Source organism: Hemitrygon akajei, chromosome 26 (genome assembly GCF_048418815.1).
Source record: "Hemitrygon akajei chromosome 26, sHemAka1.3, whole genome shotgun sequence".
In the NCBI taxonomy this organism is placed as follows: domain Eukaryota; kingdom Metazoa; phylum Chordata; class Chondrichthyes; order Myliobatiformes; family Dasyatidae; genus Hemitrygon; species Hemitrygon akajei.
The window spans coordinates 8,958,937-8,979,260 of record NC_133149.1 but is presented as its reverse complement, the minus strand read 5'-3'; positions in this window follow the sequence as shown (position 1 = coordinate 8,979,260).

The window sequence follows — 20,324 nt, the reverse complement described above, 5'->3', positions numbered from 1 at the left end:
CCTTGGCGGACAGAATTAAGGAAAACCCCAAGACATTCTACAAATATGTGAAGAACAAGAGGATAAAACGTGAAAGAATAGGACCTATCAAGTGTGACAGTGGGAAAGTGTATATGGAACTGGAGGAAATAGCAGAGGTACTTAATGAATACTTTACTTCAGTATTCACTATGGAAAAGGATTTTAGTGATTGTAGTGATGACTTGCAGCAGACTGAAAAGCTTGAGCATGTAGATATTAAAAAAGAGGATGTGCTGGAGCTTTTGGAAAACATCAAGTTGGATAAGTCACCGGGACCAGAAGAAATGTACCCCAGGCTACTGTGGGAGGCAAGGGAGGAGATTGCTGAGCCTCTGGCGATGATCTTTGAACCATCAAAGGGTATGGGAGAGGTTCCGGAGAATAAGAGGGTTGTGGATGTTGTGCTTTTATTCAAGAAAGGGAGAAGAGATAGCCCAGGAAATTATAGACCAGTGAGTCTTACCTCAGTGGTGGGTAAGTTGATGGAGAAGATCCTGAGAGGCAGGATTTATGAGCATTTGGAGAAGCATAATATGATTAGGAGCAGTCAGCATGGCTTTGTCAAGGACAGGTCATGCCTTACGAGTCTGATTGAATTTTTTGAGGATGTGACTAAACACACTGATGAAGGAAGAGCAGTAGATGTAGTGTATATGGATTTCAGCAAGGCATTTGATAAGGTACCCCATGCAAGGCTTACTGAGAAAGTAAGGAGGCATGGGATCCAAGGGGACATTGCTTTGTGGATCCAGAACTGGCTTGTCCACAGATGGCAAAGAGTGGTTGTAGACGGGTCATATTCTGCATGGAGGTCCGTCACCAGTGGAGTGCCTCAGGGATCTGTTCTGGGACCCTTACTCTTCATGATTTTTATAAATGACCCTATGAGGAAGTGGAGGGATGGGTTAGTAAGTTTGCTGATGACACAAAGGTTGGAGGTGTTGTAGATAGTGTGGAGGGCTGTCAGAGGTTACAGGATAGGATGCAAAACTGGGCTGAGAAGTGGCAGATGGAGTTCAACCCAGATAAGTGTGAAGTGGTTCATTTTGGTAGGTCAAATATGATGGCAGAATATAGTATTAGTAGTAAGACTCTTGGCAGTGTGGAAGATCAGAGGGATCATGGGGTCCGAGTTCATAGGATGCTCAAAGCAGCTGTGCAGTTTGACTCTGTGGTTAAGAAGGCGTATGGTGTATTGGCCTTCATCAATCGTGGAATACAATTTAGGAGCCAAGAGGTAATGTTGCAGCTATATAGGACCTTGGTCAGACCCCACTTGGAGTACTGTGCTCAGTTCTGGTCGCCTCACTACAGGAAGGATATGGAAGCTATTGAAAGGGTGCAGAGGAGATTTACAAGGATGTTGCCTGGATTGGGGATCATGCCTTATGAGAATAGGTTGAGTGAACTTGGCCTTTTTCCCTTGGAGCGAAGGATGATGAGAGGTGACCTGATAGAGGTGTACAAGATGATGATTGTGTGGATAGTCAGAGGCTTTTTGCCAGGGCTGAAATGGTTGCCACAAGAGGACACAGGTTTAAGGTGCTGGGGGGTAGGTACAGAGGAGATGTCAGGGGTAAGGTTTTTACTCAGAGAGTGGTGAGTGCATGGAAATGGGCTGCCAGCAATGGTGGTGGAGGTGGAAACGATAGGGTCTTTTAAGAGACTTTTAGATAGGTACATGGAGCTTAGTAAAATAGAGGGCTATGGGTAAGCCTAGTAATTTCTAAGGTAGGGACATGTTTGGCACAGCTTTGTGGGCCAAAGGGCCTGAATTGTGCTGTAGGTTTTCTGTGTTTCTATATTGTTAGTTTGTGTTGATTGTTAACACAAATGACGCTTTTCAATCTATGTTTCCATCTACATGTATCTACATAAACGAATCTGAATCTGAGGGTGGATTGACTTTTCTTCCATTCTGCTGTTAAGTATATCGCAGTGGGGTGTGATGGTTCTTATCAACAGATAAAGGATAACAAGACCTTTCAGAAGATCACAAAATTGCATTCCTAAACATGTCTTCATAAGCAGAGGGTGGGGAATGTGATCCTGGATTGGGAATTTGGATTTAAAAAGATTGAGTAATTCACTTACAAACTGAAGAGTTAAGGTCAGCTTTTCATTGTTAAAAATCCCAGGACAGATTCAGGATGTAAGTTTCTCAAATGAGGACTCCTTCCAGGATCAAGGTTTAGATTGCAGTGGGCTGTAGCTGCCTTCTTGTTGTTTATCAGCTGACTAATCTGCTTTCTTTTTACCAAATGTTCAACCAAATTTGAGAAACATGATTGATTGCCCAACACACAAAGCCAGACTGGTTATCCCTAATCAGTTTTTGCCATGCCAAAAAAAGACAGATCCCATTCCTCAGAATTTTTCTCTCCAGTAGCTCCTTCAATCCCTCTAGTCCTCTACTACTAGCTGAGAACCAAACAAATTCTGCAGGCAATGACCCGGAGCGAACAAAGTAGCCAGTGCTTTACAACAATTTCAACATGGAGTAATACAGCATGGAAAGGCCCTTCAGCCCAGCTGGTCCATGTTGGAAACAGCATCCTCCCTGGTAATCCCAGTTACCTTTGTTCAGCTGATAACCCCTCCAAACCTTTCTGCTTTGTGTGCCTATCCAAATGCCTTCCACAGACATACAGGTTAGTAGGTTAAATGGTCACATGGGTGTAATTGGTGTTGACTTGTTAGGCCAGAAGGGCCTGTTACTCTGGTGAATCTCTAAAATAAAGAAAACAAATGGCTGCTCGTTTCAGATATTCATACCTTCTGAGTAAGAAATTAGCTCTGAAGTCCCTTTTAAATTTCTCCCCTCTTATCTCATTTTGGACTCCCCAAACCTGTGGATAAGATTATGACTCTGCGCTCTGTCAGAATATTAAGTTCAGAGTTAAATTATATCTAGATTTACATTTATTTATTTCATTTAGAGATACAACACGGTAACAGGCCCTTCCTGCCCAATGAGCCTGTGCTGCCCAATTACACCCATGTGACCAATTAACCTACTAACTTGTCCATCTTTAGAATGTGGAAGGAAACCGGAGCACCGCAGGAAAGCCATACGGTCATAGAGAGAATGTACAAACTCCTTACAGAGAGTGGTGAGAATAGATCCCGTGTTGCTGGTGTTGTGATATGCTGCCCTATTTGCTGAATGTTAATGAGACAGGGTTTCACCTGCAATAAGTCGAGAGTCTGGACATCATGTGATCAATGATGTATAACTAGAGTGGCAACCATGCAAAGGACATGGTGAGGGATTTAGGGGGCAATATTTTTGATTTCAGCCCATGATATGATTCGTCACTAACAACACATACTGCTTCAAGTAGAGCTGAACATGAAGTGCATTGATAGTTAGACCCACGGTCTGAAGTGCTGACAGGGCCAATGTTAATTTCTTTCCTACAACTAATTTCCAACAGCCTGGATTCTCTGGTCTTGTCTCCATGAGTTAGTCAATAAAATTCATCTACATATGATGTGGTAATGAACAGGAGTTCATGCAGTGAAAAGGCCAAATATTGAATTCAATTAAAATAAATTAATGAAAATAGTTTAATTAAATGATTGTCAGAAATGTTCTCTTAAAGTTAGACTTTTCCAATTAAGGCCTGCATTCCTAATTATCCTTTATAAGGGATGGTGAGCTGTCTTCTTGAACCACTGCAGTCTGTGTGATGAAGATGCAAAAGGAACAGAAGAATGTATATGGTGAGTGGGAAACTACAGATCATACTTGATGGTATAAATGTCAATTTCTCTAATTTCTGGTAATTACTCCTACTTCTCTCCTTTTCCATTCCCAGTTCTGTTTACCATCTTACTCCTTCTCTTCTCACCTACTCATTCCCTTTCTTCCATGCTCCACTCTCCTCTCCTATCAGAATCATTCTTCTTCAGTCCTTTACCTTTTCCACCTATCACCTCCCAGCTTCTTACTTCATCCTTCCTCCCCCACCTACCCACCCATCAGGCCCCCTCACCTGATTACACCAATCACCTGACTGCTTGTACTCCTTCCCCTCTTCTCCCCCACCTTTGTATTGTGGTTTCTTACCCCATCTTTTCCAGCCCTCATGAAGGGTCTTGGCCCAAAATGTCAACTGCTCATTCCACTCCATTGATGCTGCCTGGCTTGCTGAGTTCCTCCAGTACTCTGTGTGTGTTGCTTTGGATTTCCAGCATCTGCAGAATCTCTTTGCATTTATAAAGTGTGGTAAGGAAGTAGTTAGCAAAGGGTGCTAGTAGAATCAGGGTAAATGATGGCCATGTGAGTGAATAGGTTACAGAGAAGCAAGTGGGGGAAATGGGATGACTGGGATTGTTCTGAGAGCTAGCACAGACTCAATAGGCTTAATGTCTCCTTTGATGTCTAAGGAAAAAATGAAATCAGTGATCTCACTGCTGCAGTGTCAAACCTGAATGCATAAAGATCATTAGCAAACAGGACTGTAAAATGTTTCCATGGTTACTACCAAATGACATTTCTCAAGTATGTATAAAAAAAATCCATATAGAAAATTCATATTTATACAACATTCGACAGCAGAATCTCAATCCCATTGCATCCTTTTGTGTGTTTAACTCTTTGAACAGCGGCACGTATCTGATACTTTATGCCCGGGGTGGTCATGTTGCAGTATTGCTGGAGGGCTCGAGACTGTTTCTGTGGGCATAATGAAGTGAGGGAGCACAGTTACACTGGAAACTGCAGACAGTTCTGGAGAGTTGACACACTGGGACCTATTTACCATCCATTAAATTGTAACACTGATTTCCTTTTTCCTTCAGCATTAACAATGCTGGCTGTGGAAAACTGCTTTCAAAATCAAATTTATTTTACTCATAACCATGGCACCTACAAGTGAACGTTCAGCATATCCCACTTCTTCAGGACATGAATCAGAGCCAAAGACCCTCATTTAAAAAACATTAGCCAATGAGTATTGAACTGATTGAATTACCTAATCACCGTGAAATACTACAGGTCAAGTTCCCAATGCTGCTTCTATCTGGGATTAGCCAGAGGAAGCACTCAGCAATGACTCAGTGGATTTGAACACAAATAATGCTTCATTTCTTTGATAATTCTTTTCACGTTGTTGTTACATTAATGTTCATGTTAATTTTTACCCCTTCACTCATGTCGCAACTCAGAAAAGCATCACTGTTACAAAGTGCATTTGGAAAATATTTCCCTTCAGTATTGTCAGTCTTACTGTTTACATGGAATATTTAATCTGACGGCATCAGTCAGATTACCTGCATCTAAAATTGTCTTTGGTTAATTTGTGGATCTTGCCTTTAATGCCAATTCCGTGCTTCAAAATGCTTTCAGAGTCCAAATCAGGTTTATTATCACTGACATATGTTGTAAAATTTGTACAGTTCATTCCTTACGTGCCGTGACGTATGATGTGGGCGATCACGGTCTTTCCATGACCATGATTGTTCTAGGCAAATTTTTATACAGAAGTGGTTTGCCATTGCCTTCTTCTGGGCAGTGTCTTTACAAAACGGGTGACCCCAGCCGTTATCAAGAGATTGTCTGCCTGGCATTAGTGGTTGGATAACCAGGACTTGTGGTATGCACCAGCTGCTCATATGACCACGACCATCCACCCCCTGCACCCAGGGCTTCACATGACCCTGCTGCACCTTGCCGAAGGGAAGGAGCTCCTTTGGTAGAGATGTATCTCCACCTCGCCATCCAAACAGTACAGAACAATATATTAAAAAAACACTAAAAGTCACAACACTGTGCAAAAGTCTTAGGCACATATATATAGTTAGTGAGTCTAAGACTTTTGTACAGTACTGTCATAATTTTATGTATTGTACTGTACTGCTGCTGCAAAAAAATAAATTTCATGACATATGTGAGTGATGAAAAACCTGAGTCTGAGCATCATCATTATTATGTGCAGTGTCGTATAATGTAGATGTGGATTACACCAGTGGATGTGGTGTATTTGGACTTCCAAAAGGCATTTGACAAGGTGCCACACCAAAGATTATTACTTAAAGTAAAAAATCATGGGATTGGGGATAATATTCTGGCATGGGTGGAGGATTGGCTTTCTAACAGAAAACAGAGAGTTGGGATAAATGGTTTATTCTCAGACTGGCAGTTGGTGACTAGTGGTGTTCCGCAGGGGTCGGTGTTGGGACCCCAACTCTTTGGAGTCTATATTGGTGATTTGGAGAGGGGGACTAAGTGCAACGTATCGAAGTTTGCTGATGACACAAAGATGGGAGGGAGTGTAATGAGTGCGGAGGACATTGAAACCCTGCAGGGGGACATGGATAGGCTGAGTGATTGGGTGGACATTTGGCAGATGAAATATAATACTGACAAGTGTGAGGTCTTGCACTTTGGCAGGAAAAATAATAGAGCAAGTTATTATCTGGATGGAGAGAAACTGGAAAGTGCTTCTGTGCAAAGGGATCTGGGGGTCCTGGTGCAGGAAACACAAAAGTTAGTATGCGGGTGCAGCAGATGGTCGAGAGGGCCGGTGGAGTGCTGGCTTTTATTGCTGGGGGGATGGAGTGTAGGAATGGGGAGGTCTTACTGCAGTTGTGCCGGGTGTTGGTGAGACCACACCTGGAGTGCTGCGTGCAGTTCTGGTGTCCATATTTAAGAAAGGACATACTGGCTCTTGAGGCAGTGCAGAGAAGGTTCACTAGGTTAATTCTAGGGATGGGTGGGTTGATGTATGATGAGAGGTTGGGTAGATTGGGACTCTACTCATTGGAGTTCCGAAGAATGAGAGGCGATCTTATTGAAACATATAAAATTGTGAAGGGGTTTGATCGGGTGGATGCGGGGAGAATGTTCCCAATGATGGGTGAAACTAGGACTAGGGGGCATAATCTTAAAATAAGGGGATGCCGTTCCAGGACTGAGATGCGGAGAAATTTCTTCACTCAGAGGGTAGTGGGGCTGTGGAATTTACTGCCCCAGAGAGCTGTGGAAGCTACTACACTCAATAAATTCAAAACGGAGATAGACATTTTCCTGGATAAAAATGGCATTAGGGGATACGGTGAGCGAGCAGGTAAGTGGACATGAGGCTAGGTTTAGATCAGCCATGTGATCTCTTGGACCAGTTTTCGATAGCTTGGATGGGTCGGAGAGGAATTTTCCAGATTTTTTCTCCTCAATTGGCAACTCGTTTTTTTTTCCCCGGGTGATCACGTGGGTTTGGGCGGGATGAATAATAAAATAAAATGGGCGGTATGGTGCCCTGTTGGTTGGCACTGTTGCCTTGTGGGATTTGGTGAAAACTAGAGTTAAGATTGGATCAGCCATGATCTTGTTGAATGGCGGAGCAGGCTTGAGGGGCCGATTGGCCTACTCCTGCTCCTATCTCTTATGTTCTTATGTAGGCGATCATAGTAACCATGATGATTCTTGCAAATTTTTCTACAGAAGTGGTTTGCCATTCTAATATGGGTCTCTATTGTGGACTGAGTGTGGGAAGGGGGCAGGGAGATGGGAATCGTGATTGGGAAATGGGGAAGGGAGAGGGGAGGGAGCGGGAAGCACCAGAGAGACATTCTGTAATAATCAACCAATTTTTTGGACTAAAATTACCTTGCCTGTTGTCTCAGGGCTGAATGTGTCTGCACCTGCAACCCCCCCCCCCCCCCACCACCCTGGCACTCCTTCTCTGCCACCTGTCCCACACCCCTCTCATGGTGCTCCACCCTGATCATTCCCAACATCCTTTGCTTCCATCAGATTTACAAACTCACTCTGTGCTCCACATTGACAAAGACAGTACTGTGCTCTTAGGCTCATATATATATACACTGTATATAGCTATGCTGTCTAAGATTTACATACACCCAAGACTTATGCAGTAATGTACAATAATAAACAAATATAAAAGTATAATTGAGTCATAGAAACATAGAAAACCTACAGCACCATACAGGCTCTTTGGCCCACAAAGCTGTGCTGAACATGTCCTTACCTTAGAAATTACCTAGGGTTAACCATAGCCCTCTATTTTTCTAAGCTCCATGTACCTGTCCAGAAGTCTCTTAAAAGACCCCATCGTATCCACCTCCACCACCATTGCCGGCAGCCCATTCCATGCCCTCACCACTCTCTGTGGGGAAAAAAAAAAAAAAAAAACTTACCCTTGACATCTCCTCTGTACCTAATTCCAGGCACCTTAAAATTGTGCCCTCTCATGATAGCTATTTCAGCCCTGGGAAAAAGCCTCTGGCTATCCACATGATCAATGCCTCTCATTATCTTCTACACCTCTATCAGGTCACCTCTCATCCTCCTTCGCTCCAAGGGAAAAAGGCCAAGTTCACTCAACCTATTCTCATAAGGCATGATTCCCAATCCAGGCAACATCCTTGTAAATCTCCTCTGCATCCTTTCTATAGTCTCCACATCCTTCCTGTAGTGAGACGACCAGAACTGAGCACAGTGCTCCAAGTGGGGTCTGACCAGGGTCCTATATAGCTGCAACATTACCTCTTGGCTCCTAAATTCAATTCCATGATTGAGGAAGGCCAATACACCGTATGTTTTCTCAACCACAGAGTCAACCTGCGCAGCTTCCTTGAGTGTCCTATGGACTTGGACCCCAAGATCCCATGGATCCTCCACACTGCCACGAATCCTACCATTAATACTATATTTGACTATGTTTTACTATATTTGACCTACCAAAATGAACCACTTCACACTTATCTGGGTTAAACTCCATCTGCCACTTCTCAGCCCAGTTTTGCATTCTGTCAATGTCCCACTGTAACCTCTGACAGCCCTCCACACTATCCACAACACCGCTAACCTTTGTGTCATCAGCAAACTTACTAACCCATCCCTCCACTTCCTCATCCAGGTCATTTATAAAAATCATGAAGAGTAAGGGTCCCAGAACAGATCCCTGAGGCACAGCACTGGTCACCCACCTCCATATGACCTGTCTACAATCAAAATGTGAGGTTGTGTTCAGGGGCTCATGATGTGTTGAGAAATCTGGTGGCGGAGGGAAATAAGCTGTTCCTAAAATGTTGACAAAAGCTTTTTCTGATCCTGTGCCTTGTATAAGGGATAGGATTCAGGTGTTGTTAAATCACATTTGGAATGGCATGAGCTGATGACACACTTTGCAGATATCCCCGCAGCTTCAATGCCGATAGGAATATGAGAGATATATTACAACACCACTTGGTATGGAGACCATGGCTGCAAGAAACAGCACAGACTTCTGGATGCAGCAACTCCATGGACTCTCTCCATTCTTCTGACAGCCACCATAAATGAAGACTCCACCAACTGCAGATATTCTTTCTATTCCACCCATTGCACCTCACCCTCACCCTGACAGGCAGAAGATACAAAAAACTTGAAAACACATCCACAAATTAATTAAAGACCAGTTTCTGCCCCACTGTGAAAAGACTTTTGAACGGTTCCCTATTATGATAAGATGGACTCTTGATGTCTCAATCTATCCCATCATGGCGTTGCACCTTATTGTCTGCCTGCAATTTCTCTGTAACTATTTCACTTTATTCTGTATTGTTATTGATAATGTAATGTACACTTAATTCTGTATTGTTACTGACAGTATAACATCATTCCAGAGCCAGTGATTCCGGTTTAAATGCACTGCTATCAGTAAGCAGTTTGTAAGTTCTCCCTGTGACCATGTGGGTTTTGTCTGGGTGCTCTGCTTTCCATGTTCCATGTTCCAATGACATAGGGGGATATTTCATTGGTTAGATGTGTGTACTTGGGTGATACGGGTTCATTGGACTGTATGAACTCTGGGAATGAACTGACCTGTACGATCAGCATGCAAGACTGGTTTTCCCACTGTACCTTGGTACATGTGGCAATAATAAATTAATTTAGTAATTTTAGTTTATTGTTGTGTAGTGGTTGCTCTGTGGGGTAGTCATCTGCGACCTGGAGAGAGACTAAATCTATGAGTTCAAAACTGATCATAGATTTCTAAAGTAGAACCGGTGTAGTTCATGAATTACCTCTCAGGAGACAAGCCAACATCTATATATGGTCTGGTCGATATGTAACTTCAGGCAACCAGGCAGGAATTACATTTTCCATAACACTGGGAGCACTTATTAACTCTGCCAGAAGCAGCACTGACTTTTCATCTGAAATCTATCCTTATGATCACCAATAGCTGCGTCTAACTGTGTATCCCTTTACTTTGTCACAGGACCTATGCCCAGCACAGAGTGAACAACACACACAAAATGCTGAAGGAACTCGGCAGGTCAGCTAGCGTCTTTGGAGAGGAATAAGCTGTTGACATTTCTGGCCTGATGAAGTGTCTCAGTCCGAAACATTGGCTGTTTATTCTTCACCATAGATGCTGTGTGACCTGCTGAGTTCCTCCACCATTTTTGTGTGTGTTATTCAAGATTGCCGTCATCTGCAGAATCTCTTGACTTACAGAATGAAGAGTAGCATTCAATGTATAGACAATAGACAGTAGGTGCAGGAGTAGGCCATTCAGCCCTTCTAGCCAGCACCTCCATTCACTGTGATCATGGCTGATCATACACAATCAGTACCCCATTCCTGCCCTCTCCCTAGATCCCTTGACCCCGCTATCTATAAGAGCTCTATCTAACTCTGCCTTGAATGCATCCAGAGACTTGGCCTCCACTGCCTTCTGGGGCAGAGCATTCCACAGATCCACAACTCTCTGGGTGAAAAAGTTTTGCCGCATCTCAATCTATATGACAACCTATCCTGAAATTCACTAGTTGGGAAGAAAATTAGAATAAAGCCAATCTAATTTATTGGAGGAAGCAACATCTCAATGGATCGAACAGATCACTGGACTTCAGCAGCTGAATATTGATTGATTGGAGTCAGATTACTTTGTTCCTCGTGTAATATTGTTGATTTCCTTTCCTGTTTGTTCAATAAATAGATCATGAGATTTTAAACTTGGGTAAAATATATGCAATGAACAGTACTGATAATAGACTATTCATTTCCTTCCAACAGCTGGAAAATTCCAGTTTAAGGGTCTGGAGAAAATTACTTTAAGAGCTGTCACTTCGCAAGTGTCAGTGCAAACCAGGGATCTAAGTTTATACAAAAATAGAATAGATAAATGTCGGAGCACGAGTTCTGAGAAATCTATCATTTGCTTTGGCAGGGTAACACACACAAAATTCTGGAGGAGCTCAGTAGGTCAGGCAGCAAATATGTAGATGAATAAAGTGTTGATGTTTCAGATTGAGATTCTTCATCAGGACTGGAAAGGAAAGGGGAAGAAGCCAGAAATTCTGTGTTACTCTGGATTGCTAGCATCTGCAGAACCTTGAGTTTATTAGTTTTGGCATCTGCTTGTTTGGAAACAGGGAGTGATGATGCTGGATGGATATGCATGGTTGTTTTAAGGATGGAGAGCACTGTAATAAAAACAGCAGGCTATGTCACCAGGGATACAAAAAGGAATGTTTGACCATATGACATAGGAGCAGAATTAGGCCTTTCGGCCCATTGAGTCTACTCCACCAATTCATCATGGCTGATCCGTTTCCCTGTCAAGCCCAGTCTCCTGCTTTCTCCCTATAACTTTTCACATCCTGACTATTCAAGAACCTGTCAACTTCTGCTTTAAATACACCCAAAGACCTTGCCTCCAGAGCCATCTGTGGCAATGAATTACAAAGATTCACCACCCTGTGGCTAAAGAAATTACTCCTCATCTCTGTTCTAAGTGGACATCCCTCTATTTTGAGGCTGTGTCCTCTGGTCCTAGATTTCCACACCAAAGGAAAAATCCTCTTTACATCCACTCTATTGAGGCCTTTCAAGATTCGAGAAGTTTCAATGGGATCCCCCTCATTCTTCTAAATTCCAACGAGTGCAGGCTCAGAGACATCAAACACTCTTCATATGATAACCCTTTCATTCCGGGAATCATTCTCGTGAACCTCCTCTGAACCTTCTCCAATGTCAGCACATCCTTTCTTAAATAAGGCACCCAAACTGCACACAATACTCCAAAGGAAGCCTCTCCAGTGTCTTGTACAGGATTGCATCCTTGCTTTTATATTCTTGTCCTCTTGAAATGCTAACATTGCATTTGCCTTCGTCATCACAGATTCAACTTGCACATTAACCTTTAGAGAATCATGTACAAGGACTCCCAAATCCTTTTGCACCTCAGATTTTTGAATTTTCTCTTCATTTATAAAATAGCCTACACTTTCATTTCTTCTTGAAAAATCGTTACTAGTATCTCTACAGTCCCTTCGGCTACCTCTTTTAGAACCCTGGGGTGTAGTCCATCTGGTCCAGGTGACTTATCTACCTTCAGACCTTTCAGGTTTCCAAGCACCATCTCTCTAGCAATCACAACTGCACTCACTTCTGCCCCTTGATGCTTGAACTTCTGGCGTATTATTAGTGTCTTCCACACTGAAGACTGATCCAAAATACTTATTCAGTCTGTCCGTCATTGCCTTGTCCCTTGTTACTATCTCTCTAGCATCATTTTCCAGTGGTCCAATATCTACTCTTGCCTCTCTTTTACTCTTTATATGTCTGAAAAAAAAACAGTTGGTATCCTCTTTTATATTATTGGCTTGTTTGCATTCATATTTCATCCCCCCCATTGCTTTTTTAGCTGTATTCTGTTGGTTTTTGCTTTTATGTTGGATTTGACTTCCCTTGTCAGCCACAGTTTGCAATCCACTTAGTACATGCTGACTACAATATTTTCCTATGAGCTTGGACAACTACAGTGCAAAATTGACACAAGTGTCGAAATTCAAAATGTCTAACCCATCAGTACATTTTACATGCAGAATGGATTCAGACACCGATTATGCACACAGCTGATTCTCTCCTCTATTGCAACATTATAGCTCCATGAATTGAATTTCAGATCTTTTGCCAATTCACAACTAAAAAGTAATTACAGGGACCAGAAAAAAATAATGTTTTTTTTTCCTGTTTTCTTCAGTCAGCATGTATAGCTTATGAAAAATACATGAGGTTTTGTACAGTATTTTTTTCACTGGTAAATGCCCTGAATGATTTCCATAATTTGATCAACAACGAACATGAAAATATTCTCATTATCGTGTAATTGCGAACTAGGTTCTAAAAGATTTCACAAGACTCCAACCTGCACCCAGTGAAGTATAAACGTTTCACAACCACCATATGTTTATGAATACTTTGACTTATTTGGATTAATGAGGCTATTCCCCTTATAAATTTTAAGATGGTGTACATTTGTAAAGTAGTATTTTGGCAGCTTCCCAAAACTGTGGAATTGGCAGTTAAGGCAGATTTGTCTGTAGAATTAATACATACTGTCTGGCCTGAGTGAGTGTCCGTTGCTGTTGTAAACCCCGACTATTCAATCCAACCATACCATTCATTTATGATCTTATCTCTGTAAATGATTCGGCAGTTCTGCAGAAGGTTAAATTAAATCACTGATTCGTCTATGGTTAAAGCTGTATGATCTCATTATGGTGAGTGATTGACAGTATTTCCAAGAACTTTATTCAAGGAAATGCAGTATGAATGGGAATGTATATTTTGACGAAGGAGTAATGAATTGAAAATAGAAAGTTATAAATTTATGTTTACCAAATGCTCAATTTCACATTCGGGAGACATAAAAGCTGACCTGGTTTCTGTCAGTAGATTGATTTTGCTGAAATAGTGTATTACTGCATGGAATCATCAAATTGTTGCTTCCATATAAAATAACCTCTTGTTGAGATTGATAGTTAAATTATTACAGAAAACAGGCTAGCAAAACCAGAGAGCAACAGCGAAAGACAATAGATTCAAGGGAGACGAGGAAGTCCAAGCCTTGAACAAGATGTACCTAGGAGCTCCCTCTGGTGGGAGTCTAAGATTGGCAGCTGGCTTTTGATCGCATTGTTGAGGTTGTGACAGGGTTAGTCCAGTATTTTTAAAGTTTTTGCTCAAAATATCATTCCTCAAAATTGTAAAATGAATCATTAATTAAAACTTCAACCTCACCAATGATTATGCACAAGGATCATTGACAATAAAAATGAGTACCCCTCCTCCTTCCTTTCTTCATGGTCCACCATCCTCTCCTATTAGATTCCTTCTCCTTCAGCACTTTATTTCTTCTACTTAATCCCTTCCCAGCTTCTTACTTCATCCCCTCCTCCACGATGTTGTGTGGAGTCTTCTCTCATACAGCTAAGTATGAGATGCCAGACGAAGATTAATCCAACACCGCTCCCAAATGGACAAACTCACATCTGCCCCTCCCAGGCTACACTTCATCATGAATCAAGACAACCAATTAGAAGTGTGAAGAGAAAAACACCTGCAACTTGAAGCAATAACTTCATCCTCTCTCCCCCACCAACCCTCCTGTCTCCACCAATCACTTGCCAACTTGTACTCCTTTCCCTTCTGTCCACCTTCTTACTCTGGCTTCTTCTCCCTTCCTTTCTAATCTTGATGAAGGGTCTTGTCCTGAAACGTCGGCTGTTTACTCCCCTCTCCCCCATAGATGTGGCCTGACCTGTTGAGTTCCTTCAGCATTTTGTGTGTGATGCTGCCGGATCTCTTGTGTTTAAGGTTCAGGGTGAGACTCTGAACAATGGAGCTTGTTTTCTCGGGAACTACCTCCGTATCGATAATGAAATTCACCAGCACCATCGGGATCAGGGTTGAGAGCATTACTTCAAGAGCTACCAGTTTACAAGTACCAATTTAATCCAGGAAGCTGAGCTTCCACAAGGTTTAATTTGATAAATCCTGGAAGACAAGTTTTGAAAAATCTGTCATAAGAGATTCTGCAGATGCTGCAAAACTTGAGCAACACACACAAAGTGCTGAGAGAACTCAGCAGGTCAAGCAGCATCCATGGAGGGGAATAAACAGCTCAGAATCAGGTTTATTATCACTGGCATGTGACGTGAAATTTGTTAACTCAGTAGCAGCAGCTCAATGCAATACATAATCTAGCAGAGGGAGAATAAAATAATAAACAAAATAAAATATATTAAATTAACAAGTAAAACAATTATGTATATTGAATAGATTTTTAAAAATGTGCAAAAACAGAAATATTGTATATTAAAAAAGTGAGGTAGTGTCCAAAGCTTCAATGTCCATTTTGGAATCAAATGGCAGAGGGGAAGAAGCTGTTCCTGAATTGCTGAGTGTGTGCCTTCAGGCTTCTGTACCTCCTACCTGATGGTAACAGTGAGAAAAGGGCATGTCCTGGGTGCTGGAGGTCCTTGATAATGGATGCTGCCAAAACGTCAGCAATTTATTCCCTCCTGACTTGCTGAGTTCCTTCAGTATTTTGTGTGTGTTGCTTGAGATATCTGTTATTTGTTTCTGCATCTATGCGGCTTTGGTTGACTGATGATTTCAAGGTATCAGACTAGGCACAAGGCACAGGACAGTAGTGATTCTTGCCCTCTAACAAGCTTCTGAAATCAGCTGCAGAAGGCATCTCCAAATGGTAGAATGGTACCACCAATGCTGTCTCTGCCAAAAGCCACAGATCACTTGGGAATATTAGGAAGACCCTTGAGGGACAGCATGGTAGTGTAATGGTCAGCACAGCGCTTTACAGTTCCAGCGACCCAGGTTCAATTCCCACAGCTGCCTGTAAGGAGTTTGCATCTTCTCCCTGTGGCCTCGTGGATTTTCTCTGGGTGCTCTGGTTTCCACCCACAGTGCACAGACTTACTGGTTGGTAGGTTGATTGGTCATTATAAATTGTCCCGTGATGAGGCTAGGATTAAATTGGGGGTTATTGTGTGGCGCGGTTCGAAGGGCTACATTAGCACTGTATGTCAATAAATAGATAAATACGACAAAGTCAAAGTTGAGTTTATTGTCATATGCACAAGTACATGTCTGCCCAGGTAAAATGAACATAATAAGACATAGGAGCAAAATTAGGCCATTTTGCTCTTTATTCTGCGCTACCATTTGATCATGGCAGATTTATTGTACTGCTCGTCCCCATTCTCTTGCCTAACCTTTGCCACCCTTACTAATCACGAACCTATCAACCTCTGCTTTAAATATACCCAATTACTTGACCTCCACAGCCATCTGTAGCAACAAATTCCCCAGATTCACCAACCTCTAGCCAAAAAAATTCCTCAACATTTCCGTTCTAAAGGGACAACTTGTATTCTGAGGCAGTGCACTCTGCTCCTTGACACTATAGGAAACATCCTCTCCATGTCCACACTATTTAGGCCTTTCAAAAGGTTTCAGTGAGATTTCCCCCCTCCCCGCCCCATTCTTCTAACCTCTAGTGAGTACAGGCCCAAAGCCATCAAGCACATTTTGTACATTACCCCTTCCATTCTTGGGATTTCTCATGAACACTCTCCAATGTCATTCTTCTTGGATCAGGGGCCTTGAACTGCTCACCAAGTGAGTGTGAAAAACTTACCTGCAGTGGCATCACAAGCATATAGCATCAAATAAGCAATATTCTAACAAAAAAAGAAAATAAGAAGGGGTGGGGTGGCTCTGTTGGTAAAACAAAAAATGAAATCAAATCCTTAGAAAGGGGTGACATAGGAACAGAAGTTGGAGAACTATTGTGGGTAGAGTTCAGAAACTGGAGGGTAAAAGGAGACTGATGGGAATTATATACAGCCAGGATGAGGAGACAAATTACAAAAGGCGATTACAAAAATTACAAGACTTTTCTGTCTTGTCAAAATGGCAAGTTATGATAGTTATGGGAGATTTCAGGCTGGTGCTGGAGCCCAAGAGTAGGAGCTTGTAGAATGCCCATGAGATGGCTTTTTAGCACAGCTTATGGTTGAGCCTATGACAGAAAAAGGAAATATGTTATGTAATGAACTGATTTAATTAGGGAGCTTGAGGTAAAGGAAGGCTTAGGAGACACTGATATTAGTATGATAACATTCACCCTGCAATTTGAGAGAGAGAGAAGATAAAGTCAGATGTATCAGTATGACAGCGAGGCATGAAAGAGGAGCTGGCTGAAGTTAATTGCAAGGAGACTCAAGTAAGGATGACAACAATGGCTGGAGTTTCTTTGAAAATTTGAAAGGTACAGGATAAATACATCTCCAAGATGAAAAAGTATTCTAAAGGCAGGATGATGCAATGATGATTGACAAGGGAAGTCAAATACAGCATAAAAAGAAAAGAGAGGGCATGTAATAGAGCAAATATTAATGGGAAGGTAGAGTATTGGGAAGCTTTCAAAAACCAACAGAAGGCAGCTAAAATAGCCCTAAGAAGAAAAAAATTGAAATATGAAGGTAAGATAGCCAATAGTATGGAAGAGGATACCAAAAGTTTTTTCAGATATAAGAGTAAAAGAGAGGTAAGAGTGGATATCAGACCACTGGAAAATGACACTGGAGAGGTAGTAATAGGGGGAAAAGAAATGGCAGATCACCATAACAAATATTTTGCATCAGTCTTTACTGTGGAAGACATTAGCAGGATGCAAGAAATTCAAGAATGTAAGGGGACAGAAGTGAGTGCAATGGCTGTTACTAAGGAGAAGTGCTTGGGAAGCTGAAAGGTCTGAAGGTGGATAAGTCACCTGGAACAGATGGACTACACCCCAGGGTTCCAAAAGAGGTAACTGTAAAGATTGTGGAGGCAAGAGTAATGATCTTTCAATAATCACTAGATTCTAGAATGGTTCCAGAGGACTGGAAAATTGAAAATATCATTCCAATCTTTAAGAAGGGAATGAGACAGAAGAAAGGAACCTATAGGCCAGTTAGCCTGGAAAGATGTTGGAATCCATTACTAAGGATGATGTTTCAGGGTACTTGGAGTCACATGGGAAAATAGCGCAAAGATAGCATGGTTTTCTAAAGAGGAAATCTTGCCTGACAAATCTGTTGGAATTCTTTGGAGAAATAACAAGCAGGATAGACAAAGGAGAATTGGAGGATGTTGTGTACTTGGATTTTCATAAGGCCTTTGACAAGGAGCCACCCGTAAGGCTGCTTAACAAGATAAGAGCCCATGGTATTAACAGGAAAGGTACTGGCATGGATAGAAGAATGGCTGACTGGCAGGAGGCAAAGAGTGGGGATAAAGGGGGCCTTTACTGATTGGCTGCTATTAAGTAGAGGTGTTTCACAGGGGTTGGTGTGGGGCTGCTTCTTTCCACATAATACGTCAATGATTTAGATGATGGAATTGACAGCTTTGTGGCCAAATTTGTGGATGATACAAATAGTTGTAGGGGCAGGTAGTGTTGAGGAAGCAGGGAGTCTGCAGAAGGACTTAAGACAGATTGGGAGAATGGGCGAAGAAGTGGCAGATGGAATATTGTGTAGAGAAATGTATGGTCATGCACTTTGATTCAAGGAATTAAGGCATAGACTATTTTCTAAATGGGGAGAAAATTCAAAAATCAGAGGTGTAAAGGAGCTTGGGAGTCCTTATGCAGGCTCCTCTGATGGTTAACTTATAGGCTGAGTCAAACAATTTAGATAATAAAGTGTCCATGATAGAATGGTGGAGCAAACCTAATAGGCCAAATGGCCTAATTCTGCTACTATGTGTTATGGCCTGTACTTTCTTGCACTCCACAGTATGGCCATTTAGAGATTGTTGGAAGTACCTTGCAAAACAGGCAGCATCAATGGAAGGAGAAACAATGTCAAGGTGGGCAGACTTGCTTTTCTTTGGAACTTCCCACTGTAGAGCAAATAATTAGAGAGCACGTCTTTTGAGGATAGGTAGAGCGAGCTAGGGATTTTCTGTTTGGAACAATGGGGGGTGAGAGATGACTTGATAAAGGTAGGTTTCTTTTTACACAGAGAGTGTATGCTGATCGTGTTGCCAAGGGTGGTAGCAGGAGGTAGTAGAATTAATGACTTTTAAGAAACTCTTAGATAGGCACATGGATGAAAAAAAAGTGAAGGTCAATGTGGGAGGAAAGGGTTAGATTGAACCACCGCAGTTTCCTGGAATTCAGGTTTGTGTGCAGGGTGGGGAGAGAGAACTGTGGGATGACAGATGGTGGCCACCATACTTCACTCATGGAAGTAAGGTAGCATCGTAGAGTTACTGCAATTCCTTTTGGCGATAGCAGTCGGGGCTCAATTCCCTCCACTGCCTGTAAGGAGGTTTGCACATTTTCCTCATGACTGCCTTGGATTCATCCAGAGTGAATTCAGTTTCCTCCCACTTTGCAAAGACGTACAAGTTAGGGTTAGTAAGTTGTGGACATGCTATGGTGGCAGAAGCCAGAATAAGAAGCCCAGATTGACTGTCTTCTCCTATTAGTTTCCTTCTTCAGTTATTACCTCGCCCATCTATCTCCTCCTAGCTTCTCACTTCATCACCCATCCACCTCATCCCACACCTGGTCTCACCTATCATCTACCAGCTTGTACTCCTTTCTGTTCTCCCAATTTTTTATTCTGGCTTCTTTCCCCTTCCTTTCCAATCCTGATGGAGAGTCTTAGCCTGAAACGTCAGCTGTTTATTCCTCTCCATGTAGTTCAAGGTAAATCTCAACATGAATGTATTGTGCTTTAACTTTTCTGAGTTTCCTGTTAGAATAAAAACTTCACAGGCAAGAGATAATTTTAGAAATTTCTCATGACATCACCTAGATTTTTCAAGGTGAAGAGTTAAAAGATATTTTCAGTTCTGGTTTTCCAAACCAATTGATACAATTCTTTTCCGAAAACACTTGAGTGAATTCATTCATTTCTAGAATGATGGATTTGGCTCAAGTCTTTTACTTAAATTGGATTTACAGAAGAAGCCTCCATACAATAATTCTCAAAAGAAAATCAATCGAACAAAGTGATCTTGCTTGGTTTCTGGATGGCAATATGTCAAAGTACTTTCACCCCTCACAGAAAAATGTAGCTTTGTAGAACTCAAGTTACACTGCATCACTGGAGTATTGATACCGTTCTGGTCACCCCCATTATAGGAAGGATGCTGAGGCTTTGGCAACACACACAAAATGCTGGAGGAACTCAGCAGGCCAGGTAGCATCTATGGAAAAAAATACAGTCGACATTTTGGGCCGAAACCCTTCAGCAGGACTGGAAAGGATGTTTTGGCCTGAAATGTCGACTGTTTACTTTTTGCCACAGTTGCTACCTGGCCTGCTGAGTTCCTCCAGTATTTTGTGTGTGTTGGTCAGATTTCCAGCATCTGCAGACCACAGATGCTACCTGGCCTGCTGAGTTCCTCCAGTATTTTGTGTGTGTTGGTCAGATTTCCAGCATCTGCAGATTTTCTCTTGTTTGTACTGAGGCTT